The 11,316-nt window shown below is 33.9% G+C and overlaps 1 protein-coding gene and 1 long non-coding RNA gene across 2 annotated transcripts in view; both read right to left on the reverse strand.

The window, feature by feature from the left end:
• The window catches only part of LOC134852815 (charged multivesicular body protein 4b-like), a 326,219-nt gene that overhangs the window by 237,037 nt on the left and 77,866 nt on the right, over window positions 1-11,316 (reverse strand). The window lies entirely within an intron of this gene.
• LOC134857243 (uncharacterized) lies at window positions 1,835-6,712 on the reverse strand. The gene is made up of 2 exons (XR_010164889.1): window positions 6,115-6,712; window positions 1,835-2,247 (listed from the first exon to the last, which is right to left on the reverse strand). It is a non-coding gene; the product is annotated as an uncharacterized LOC134857243 (long non-coding RNA).

Genomic DNA, 11,316 nt, shown 5'->3' on the forward strand with positions numbered 1-11,316 from the left:
TAATTTGTTAAAACTTTTGCGCTCAGTTTTTTCTATTGTTGCTAAATTATAATTTTTTTGAAAAATTATTATATCTTTAGGTCGGGACTTGTCTGGAAGTAAATTTTACCCAAGATTAAATATTCGGTAATTTACTTTAAATATTGGAGCAAAAAAACGAAGATGTTTATTCATCTACAAGTCAGCGAAAATACAGAAGTCTCAAATGATGAAATAAAACTTCCGACTGAACAGCAAAAAAACTCAATAGTGCAACAGTGAAGACAAAAATTAAGTATTAGTTTACTTTGTCCGAATGGAAGTTTTTTTCAAAATTCTGGTTAAAATATGTCTTCTGCGACTTAACTGATTACCTATTATACTAATGTTATCATCTTTCCCCTAAACGGCTTTGGGGCGGGTGGTTTGGGAGGATGTTAATTTCGTCCAAAAAAAGGATAGCCGGTTGGTGTGCAAATAGCACAGAATGTTCCAGCCACATTCTTAAAAGACTACACAATTTTTTTGTGTTTTCATATTAGTGTCGTTTCGTGTGCGTGATGTGATGGGAAAATTATACAAAGAAGGAAAATTAAATTGTAAGAATGAAAAATTGATAAAATAGGTATATTCGAGAGCAGCTGTCTTTACATTTGCGAAAGCATGGGTCTTTTGATCGGAAGCTAGACTTTTTTTTCCCTGTAAACAGCTTTTCTTCGAAATCTTAGTTGCTGTATTATTGAGATAAGTTAACTTCCAGATACTTGACAACCTCCCTCTTGGCCCAGAGGCAATGTGGCCCCTTTTGCACCCTCAGGATTGAGGTTCGAGTCTCGACCGGACGTTTTTTTTTCAGAATGTATTGTATTGAATTTTGTTTCCGGTAAAAGTAGAGTTGTCGGATTTTTGTTTTTCTGCACAAGTTTTGTCGGATTATTTGTCACATGACTGATTTTTCTTTTGCTGTAAGCAATTTTTATTGAAGTTGCAATTTTTGTTCGTTGTAGTTTCCGGACAAAATTTTTTTTACCAGGTTAATTTAAATCGGCTGGACTTATGTGTCAACTCAAAGATTTTTGGCTTCATTTCCGCTTTGTTAGTTTCGTTCCGTTGCTAATTTACTACTTAAAAATTTTGAATGACACGTTTGCCTAGAATGAACTTTTATCAAGACACATGAAAGTTTTGGTAGACCTAGTTTTTTTTTCAACTTTTCACCGGCTTTTGATGTTTGTATTGTATCGCAAGCGAGGTGAAGTTCTGCTTCGCCTCTGTTTAACGAATGTTTCTGGGCTGTACTACAGTATTATCTCATTTAAAAACTTTATTTTGTGCCCGGCGACGTCTTAAGGGAACATCGTTTTTTTTGTGCTCGGCGACGATTTAAGGGAACATCGTTGTCTAATAGCAATCTCTTTGCCTGAAGTTAAAAAGATAGACGTTGGATCTATACTGGAAAATTATTGAACATTTTTTGTGGAATAACTGGCCATCGATGATGATCAAAACGAATTTAATTAGAGTTAAATTAAGACCAGGTGTTTCGATAATCAAATTGTGCCAAACTGTGAAATCCAGTCGCGAAAGATACGATCGTCAAAGATTCGTCTAAGTTGCAAGAAGCCACATTTCTCACCTAGTTTGCCCTGTGATTGAAGAAAAACTATACGTCTAAGAACAAAAGTGCTAAAAGTTCGACAGCAATTTCCTCTTTTTTTGAAGTGAACTTTTCTTTGAGTTTATTTTTTTTGAATCTAGAAGTGGTTCTAGAAAGTTCTAGAAAGTTTTTAAGTGGCAGGTGGGGAACTAAAACATCCCTCTTTTTTTACATCAATTAGTGAAAATCTATCAAAAGACCTGTTGTAAACTTGAATTCTTGAATTTATTATCATTTGGTAATTTGGCCTTGAAACCCTATGAGCTGAAATTACCAAGTACCCATTCAAATTGATTTGTCTTCTCAAGAATGAGCCCCGATAAAAAGATATTATCAATGATTCTTGTCTTCAGTTTTGTTAAATCTGCGACGAGCCAGGTCGACTCAAACTAGGTCTATGACATCATAAGTGAACTTAAGATGACATCACTTTCGGCTGACAGTTCCAAGTCGCAGCCGCATATGGGGTCTTTTGTTGAAGGTTAGCGGCCGTGATCCACTGGAAGGGTAGTCAGGTGGTGAAAAGACCCTGGGTTGCGAGGACGAGGAGTAGTAAAATGATGAGGGTTCTCTGTTCACCTTAACTAACCACGCCAATTTCTCAAGGTTAGCTGAAAAAATAAACAGTCCATAAAAATGATAATTTATTTTTGATACTTTTCATGTTTCAATTGACGAAATTTGTTTAATTTTACTACCTCACTGAGTGTATGACTTTAATTCCCCGCGTGATTCTGGCCCGCCTAGGAACTTGATCATATACTCATGGTTGGACGTGTCCTCATCAGGTTTTTCACCCCCCCCCCCCCCTCACCACTTGAAGGGACCTCTTTAATAATATGTCACGGCACCCATTTTTGGCCGACCGGCCCAGAAAAAATTTCTCAAAAAGCGCATTTTGTGTTAATGAATACTAATTTCAAAGGGCAAGCGCGAGTAAAAAATACGCGATTTTTTTTAATCAAAACTTTCCTAAAAGTGCCCAATAACGGCATTTATGATGCTTTTTTTAAACATTTGCTTGCAACGCAGAACTTTCTTGAAAAGACCTTCACAATGCTTTGAGAAAACTCGGGAATTCAATTTGATAAACAATAAAAAGGTCGAAAAAATTTCCAACAAATAAAAGTTTCTGCGCACGCCACTGTTTTGCATAAGTACTGAAACCGCTGTGCTGCTCGCCACTGCGAGACCAACCTGAACTGAGAAAAAACACACCCATACACAATTATGGTAGAGTATTAAAACTATTTATTATGATTCCTCGGATTTTTAGTTCAACAAAGAATAACAAAAGAAAAATGTTCAAAAATTTTTGATCGAACTTTTTGATTTAGAAAAAACATAGGAAGAAAACATTATAAGACACTTCGAACTAATTTGCTGGAATAAAACTAATTTTTCAAGGTGAAACTTAAAATTTGAGATTATTATATGCATATTAAAATACCTACTCCTCGCTTAACTGGTTTGAAATAAGACAAAAACCCAAATAACTCAAGCAGGTTTTCTTAGCACTGGGATAACGTTTTCAAAATTTTCAAGTTCCTTCTGATCACGACTTACACGGATTCCATTTGTTACATCACTATTTTATTTCCAATAATTTTTTTGAACTAATTTTATGTGGAAAAAAATGACAAATTATAAACCAATCCGAAGGCAAAGTTTTTTTTTCACTTTCAGTGATCGGAACAAAAATTAGAAATTATATACTCGTTACTTTCCTAAAAAGATTCGGAACGTCTAAATCCTCAAATTTCTCAATCAGGCTATTACTGTATTATACTAGCCATTTCTTCCTTCCCTTGATTTGACTTTCAAACAATTGTTTTTTGTTCCGACCACTTAAAGTAGGAAGGAAGTTTGTCTTCGGGTTTGTAAAATTTATTTTTACTTCGTTTTACTGTCCACGCAAAATCAGGTACCATATATCAAAATTGGAAAGGGTCGATTGATAAAAAACATTGAAGCCCTGGAAGTCGTCATTCAAACGACATTCACAAATTTCGGAAACGTTTTCACAGTGTCGAGAAAACCGGTTTTGGTCTAATATGAATGAAGTTAAGCGAGCAATTAGGGCTTATATTAGAGGCATGTAATATCCCAATTTACTATTTAGGCCGCGGAACTTTAGTTAACAGTAGAATCAACTAGACTGTCCGTATCAGGAAGAAGACCTGAATATTCCGGCTGGGTTTTAATTTCTAAGAAGTAAGTGTAAAAAAGTAATTGATGAAATTTTACAGCAAAGTATTAAATAGATCAAAGAGCAATTTAGAACGATTTCGAATATGGATTATAATTGTCCGCTTACGAGTTATTAGCACCAAAAATATCGCGCCGTAATTTCCCAAATTAGCGGTCTTTAAATCCTCATAACTTTACGAAAAAGTTCAGTGAAATATCTATTTGAGATTTGAGATCATAAGTGAAACTTCTTTTTGAATTTGAGCTCAGGCAACAGTATCTTTTGGATGATATGAAAACAACTCTGTCAAAATTGCTAGTTAAAAAGCCGAAATTTGTCTGAAGAAAAAACAAACCGATCGCAAATATTCTGTCACTTTCTTTGAAAGTCGGAACAAAAAAGTATATATTTAATTACAAATATCTTTGGCGGGTGGTTTGGAATCGTTTGTTATTTTTTCACTCTAACTTCTAACTCAAAACTGGTAGATACGAAAAGTGTTGGACTATCATTTTTTGTTTTGTTTGCTGTACTAAAGTATTTAGACCATTAGAGTCAATTGCCTTTTTATTGACAAACCCAATGACTTAAGGTCCCGAAATGAAGATAAACTTCAACTGGTAGCTTTTTTGAAATAATTTTTTTTGTTATTTCAAATGAAAATGTGAGCGGACTTAAATTTGAATTAAAATGGCAAAAAATAATTACGTAGGATCTAGATTTAAGTCAGTAAGATCAGGGGCAGATCTAGGATTTTCTCAAATGGGAGTGGATTTTCAAAAAAAAAATTGAAAATTTTGTCGGCCTTTTTTTTTAGGTCGACCAAACTGATTTCCTGAGCTGCCCCAAATCACTATAAAGACCTCATTTTCCCATTTTGACCAATTGTTCTGCGCCGCAGGAAAATTTTTGAAAAAACAGGCCAAATATAGCCTTTAAGGCATTTAAAAAAAAATTTGACCAAAAAATCGCGTTTTTTCGGCGCGTAATCCCCCTCAAGATTAGTATATACTAGCGCCAAAGGCGCCTTTAGAAAATTTGTTGGGTTAGTCAGCCAAAAATGGATATCTCAAAATAGTACATAGAGAGCGTCCCCCCGCCCCTAAATCCGCTACTGAGTAAGATACTGACGTAGACGGAAACAGAAAAATTATTGTTAGCTTATCGTTCATGTACAACTTACTTAAACTCTGTAAGAACAGATCTGAGAACTATAAAAATTTAGTTTGAAAGTTTTACATAATGACGAGGCTATTTCGTTCGGTAGGGCTGTCGTGGTTTCGTCCTCGATTGCTTTGTTGAGTCATGTAAGAAAACAGAAATAAATACTTTTCATTTTAGTATCTCAAAAGGCGGAGTCCATCGTGTTTTAGTCTTGCATAGGTCGCCTCTGCAAACCACTTTTTTTAACAAATCCAAAGTATACACCCCGAGTCGACGTAGGAGACTTAAGTAGCGACCATCGCAACCCAAATCAGGTATGCTGCGACCATCGCGACTCAAAATGGGTACGCTGCGACTTTGCTTAGATTTCGTATTTTTTAAAACTTTCCCAGCATTCTGGCGGCAATGCTACAATTGCGTCGCGCTTCGTGCTGCTAACCACAAGGCTTTTCCATAAACAGTTTGCGTTTCTATTTTGGTAAACACGCAATACGAATTAGCCTGACTGCTGTAAAGCCGAATTGAAATTACAATGAATAGTGTTTGGCAGAACATTCTGTTAGTCCAAGGGACTGCCGTTGCACTACACCCGGTTCAAATCTCGAAAGAAACCTGGTTTCAGCTTATTTTCGATTTAACTGATTCAATTTTAGCACGTGTAGTATAAAATTGTACCTTCGTCATCGTCCTCGAAAGTCGGATCGATAACTATGACAGTTAATTGAAGATTGAAAACATTTTATTGATTTTGTACTCAGGGTATCAAGTTAGTTAAAATTCTATAATTTGCTGAGAAGCTGATGGCATCATAATATGTTAAAATAGAGTTATTGCACGCAACAATTTCGTCAAAACTATTGTTGTGTGCTATCGCCGAAACTTGGCTGTAGAAGAAAACGATTTTGACTATAGCTTTGGTGTAACTACTAAGAATGCGTTTTCGATAATATTACTGATAGTCGTGGAAAGCCACATTTCTATGAACATTCATTTGTTTTGCCTTTACTTGTCATGTCACTGACAGGAAATATGAAAACAATAGTGAAAGTGCAGTAAAAAAAATTTATGGGAGGAGCTGAAGGTTCTGAAAATGTTCAGACAACACCTGTGTGATAAGACTTACCCAATTTGTTCAACTGCCGATCGACGAAAGAGGCGAGGTTGAAACTGGAGTCGTCGGGCAAGTCGGCTGGTGACTCATACAGCGAAACCCTTCTGTCGATCTCGGAAGCAGTCGATCTCACTTCACTCATGAGAAAGAGATAAAAAATGAGAAGACTAACCGTTGAAAGCAAACCACTCGACTTCGAAACGACACGGCTGCTTTTAGAGACCTTATTCAGAGCTTCGCGAAACATTGTCGTTTTTTTTTGAAAAATAAAATGGTGAAAATTAGCAACTAGGTTTTTGCGGTTCTGCGGAAATTAACAGTAAGCCGAGTTAATTAAATTAATTTAACCTTGACAGTTTGTGAGGAAATGTGAGATAAGTTACGGAACTTAGCTCTTAAAAATACTGTCTAACTTGACTCGCTTTAATGAGAATATATCCCCGACAATTAGCTCAGCTTCCTTAAATAAGATAGTGTTTCTTTATCCCTTACAGATAACACGTTTGCGTCAAATTTCACAAGAAGACTATTTACAGAGATTATTTTTAAAATTGTAAATTATAGATCAAAATAAAAACTTGATCTGTATTTGATAAATTAACAACCTATTCTTACCTTTTTCTCGGGTAAAGAATAAGGAATCCAATGTCGTAAACGGATTTAAACCGATGTTTTTGTTGATACATATGTTGCCATTATTCTTTTTCTGTCGAAGTTTTTTTCACATATCTGTGAATAAAAATCAATGCATTGATTTTCAGCTGTCAGGTTTGATAAGGTGGACTTAGAATTTTCCTTATTTGGTGTTATTTTTTTTCGATGAGCTAAGATCGCATAAATTTTAAAATCGTCTCAGCTATCCTTGGTTTTGTGCGAATGTTGCCGAGGGAAAAAAGGAAGCATAATGACTTTTCAGTTTCAGAACGTGTCAACATCAACACTAACGTAACGGTACTGTTAATTGAAAACATGACTTTAATGGGTCTTGTTAACAGTTTCCGCCAATGGTACCTCCTTTAGTAAGCAATGTCCATCCCTATGAAGAAAAGAATCAACGGATACAAGCTTTCAGAAAAATGAACCCTGTGACAAGTCCTTTAACTCAACTTGTTTGAAAATTTCAATACCGATCAATAATACAAAGAGTTTCATCAATGAAACAATGATTCAATCATCCAGTTTTTTTTCGAAGTTTTGGCGATGCTTGAAATGAAAATAAATTCAAAAAGACGTAGTAGGAGCGGATCCAGCTTGTAAACTCTTGCTAAAGGGGCAATTTTTTTGAAAAGTTGGTTGATATTTTTAGTCAAATTTGGGCGCGAATTGATGAAAATTGCTTAAAAAATCATCATATTAAAAACAATTGCGCCATACTAAACTACGGTTGTAAACCAATCAACAAAGAATTTAACATTTTTCTAGCAGTTTTTAATTGTTGTGCAATCTCCAGCAAGTTTAAATAGAAATTTGCTGAAAACAACTCTGGTTGCTGAAAACTGTTATAACTTCTTGTGGCGCAGCGACCTTTAATTCAAAAATTTTTGATTGAGTTTTCGGCTCAGTGTTAATCTGTTGTTACGTCTTAGCTTGCAAATTTAGCCCTAGTTTCTTAATAAGATGGATCATAGTTTTCACAAGATGGATCAAGCTAGTTCTGTTCAATGAAATCAAACACGTTTCTCGAAATACCGCGCATTTTAACTCGTATTTTAGGTATTCAGAGAACTTCATTTCAGGCTAAGACCGCTTCAGTAGGAGGTTGAAAAAAAGGACGACAAGCATATTAGGCGGAGGCATTTAAAAGGAAATGAGACGATTTTGCAAACTGCAATTGTGAGAAAATAGACGAAAGTGAGAGAGATTAAAATTGTTTGCAGACAAATAGCGTGAGAAAAATAAAAATGTTTGCAGACAACAGTTAAATTTCGGTGGCCAAATATTGTAGATGTCGATCACGCATAATTTATTCAATTGAAACCTCTCCTGTACTATTCAAATTGACATTTTATGTTCATTTTAACTTATTGTTTTCGATAGGTATTGTCATTTTATGTTTTTTTTGTTTTTGTTAAACTTGATTTTTAAGAAAAAATTTTGTTGGCCCTTTGTTTCATAGCAGTGACGTCTACAAATGCCAGATCTGTAAAAAAAATTCGTCTTATTTCGTTTTTGTAGCATCCGTCTAACTTGCTTATCGTCTAATTTCCTCGGCCTCGTTTCAGTAATATCGATAGAAGTTTGTGAGGCGGGCTAAAAACGGTAACTTTCACTAGGTTGATATCACATGAACCACAAATTGATTGGCTCCAAAAGAAGCGACATTTAAAAGCAAGGTAATTAGCGTTTTGGTCTTGTTCCAACGAATGCCGATGCTAATCTCTCTCTCTCTCTCTCTCTCTCTCTGAATAACACTTACAATAAGCAAAAGATTTGTTTTCTTCTTTATGTTAGAAAAGCATTCTGTCAAAAACATTATGTTATGAAAGCATACTGTCGTATACAGTTACAACTAATATAAACATGTCGAACAGAAAATTATGGCTAATTAACTTTAAAAAAATGATCAAACTAACTCAAGTTGAAATTTAAAAACGTCAATTTCAAAAATAGCCGAAATTATTTTTTTTCGGATTTGATAACATTTTAAGGTTGCTTAGTCCCAGATACATAAAAAACGGCTAACTCTAAGACCAAAGGTCAAGAAAGAAAAAAATATTTTTTGAAAGACTTAGTTGTTGATGAAAAACTAAATCAACAAACATTCTGCAAAAAAACAGCAAAAAGCTTCAGAACTGAATCACCTGCACCAGAAAGATCAACAAAAAAAACTATGGTACATTCAAATCACAAAAACTTTCAACTGAAAGTGTTTACCAAACTAAAAAGCGAAAAATATATGAAAACATTCAACGACATCCAGTGCTGGAAATCTCGAAAGAATATTAAAAGAGCAACTTAAGTCACCGAAGCCTTATATGCTTCCAATTCACCGAGAATGCTTCTGCCTCAGCAGTTGATATTATATAAAACATTTGATTTTTGTCTATTCTCTTAACAACTTTCTCTTATTAACTAGAAATTTTCTTTTCTCTATTCTATAGTTAGAATATCGTAGAACTTTTGACAGCGCGCGCACATTATGCAATAGCATCGTTGAATTTTTCGAGTCTTCCAAAATCATCTAACTGATGATTTGTCTCAAATGCTTTTCCTCAATATTATTTTCTTTGCAACGATCTGATGTCCGCTTTGCAAAACCACATCATACACGAAATTGCTATTATGTTTCTTTGATTTAACCAAAAATGAAGCTCACTTGAGTGTCTTCTCGCTTAAAAAAATTCGAACTGATGCCTCATTATTGGTTTGTTTTTGTTAAAAAATTTTTCAGACAGCAATGCGACACGAAATATTCTTATGGGCCGTAAATTTTTTCGCATATAGAAAAATGATGCTTTAACTCTGAATTGAGGCTCTAAAACAGCTTTAACTATCGTCGTATGCTCTGGTTTGCAGATAATCTTTTAAAGTTTGTGCGCGATATTCTCTAAAAGACGTTTCTACTCAATATCTTGTTCAGCCGAGAAAACATTTTTGCAAAAAAATTATGATGGGTCTTAATTTTATATACAAAATGATGTTTTTTAACTGATCATAATTATCATAATGGGTCTTATTTGTATATAAAAAACGATGTTTTTTTAAACTGAATTGAGGATTTAAAACAGCTTCAACTATCGTGGTATGCTGTGGTTTCCAGAAAATTGTTTTCGATTTGTGCGCAATATTCTCTAACAGATGTTTCCATCGAAAATTTGTTCAATCGAAAAAAAAATGTTCTTCATACACCGCAAACTTGTATAGTTTCTGAGTGATCGCACAACTAAGTCCCGAAAGAAACGGTTTTTTTTTGAAAAACGGTTATTGCACAAATTGCGTTTAGTCCATAAATTTTTCGTGACATACAATTTCAAGAAGTTCGTACAAATTGCTTAACCTGGTCTTAAAGTATATATACTCTTTAGTTTTTGATGAAATTGAAGCTGCCTGTTTGCTGAAAAAAAAAGATTTTTTTTTATTGGATGAGTACTGCTCGTCATACAACTTCGTTTCCTGAAATTTGTATATTAAGCATTTTCCTCAAACAAGAGTTTTTATAACGCTTTCTGAAATCAGTCAAAAACGTTTTGATTTTTTCAAAAGAATTATGTTTTGTTTTTTTAATTGGTTGAGTTTTTTGCTAGTCAAAAATCAGTCTGTTTTGTTTTGTCGGAAAACAAGCCAGCACACAATTTTGATGAAAAAACTTCTAAAGTTAAAACAAAAAGAATTTCTAAAACTAAAAAAAAATGTTTTGTAAGCAGCTTATCTTCTTATTGCAAGGTAGACTTGAAAAACAGACCACACTATTCCACCAAACAGTTTTACAAAGTATAATATTTATCTAGCCATATATAAAAAGTAATGTTTTTCTTGTTATAAGTCGAAACAACGGTTACTGGTTATTCGCAAATAAAACCTGGTTATTGTGTTTACTCAAATTTTTTTTCAAAATTTAAAAATTAATGTTATACTAATTGCGTTTGGAAAACTTTTATAGAGAAATGCTTTGTCATAGTGTTTGTATAACTTTCTCTATCTATGGAATGCTATGAAATTGAATTGGTACAAGTTTTCTGATAGGCAAACGGAATGATTCGAAATTTTGATCAACCAGGGCAACCAGTTGTTTTTTGAGCATCTCGTCAATATTAAAACCTTGGAATTTATTTTTAATCTAAGTTATTTTTTTTAATGTGCTCTATTGGTCTTTAACCACTTTTTCAAGTGAATGTAAGCATTTTTTTGAGTTTTAGACTCGTCATGTATTTTTATGAACTTTTCAACTGCTTGTTAACTTTTTTTTGTTATAAATTGAAAATGAACAGAATTTACGTGCAGAAGAGGCTCTAACTTCAGGTTTTTATTTGCACTTTTAAATACAATTTTAAGAGAATTTTCTGTAATGCTGCTCAGAGTTGATATTTGTGATTTTTTTAAAGTTGGATCCTAATGCTTGATTCTGATAGGTCGATAATAAACGGTACAAAAAGAAATTTTGAAAGCTAATTTCAATCAAATAGCTCATTTTACGTTTCGATAACTTTGGAGGGTACGTATAGCAGAAAAAAAATCCAATTTATGTATGAAAATTTATAAGAATAGCGTTTTCGA

The sequence above is a fragment of the Symsagittifera roscoffensis genome, chromosome 1 (genome assembly GCF_963678635.1).
Source record: "Symsagittifera roscoffensis chromosome 1, txSymRosc1.1, whole genome shotgun sequence".
In the NCBI taxonomy this organism is placed as follows: domain Eukaryota; kingdom Metazoa; phylum Xenacoelomorpha; order Acoela; family Convolutidae; genus Symsagittifera; species Symsagittifera roscoffensis.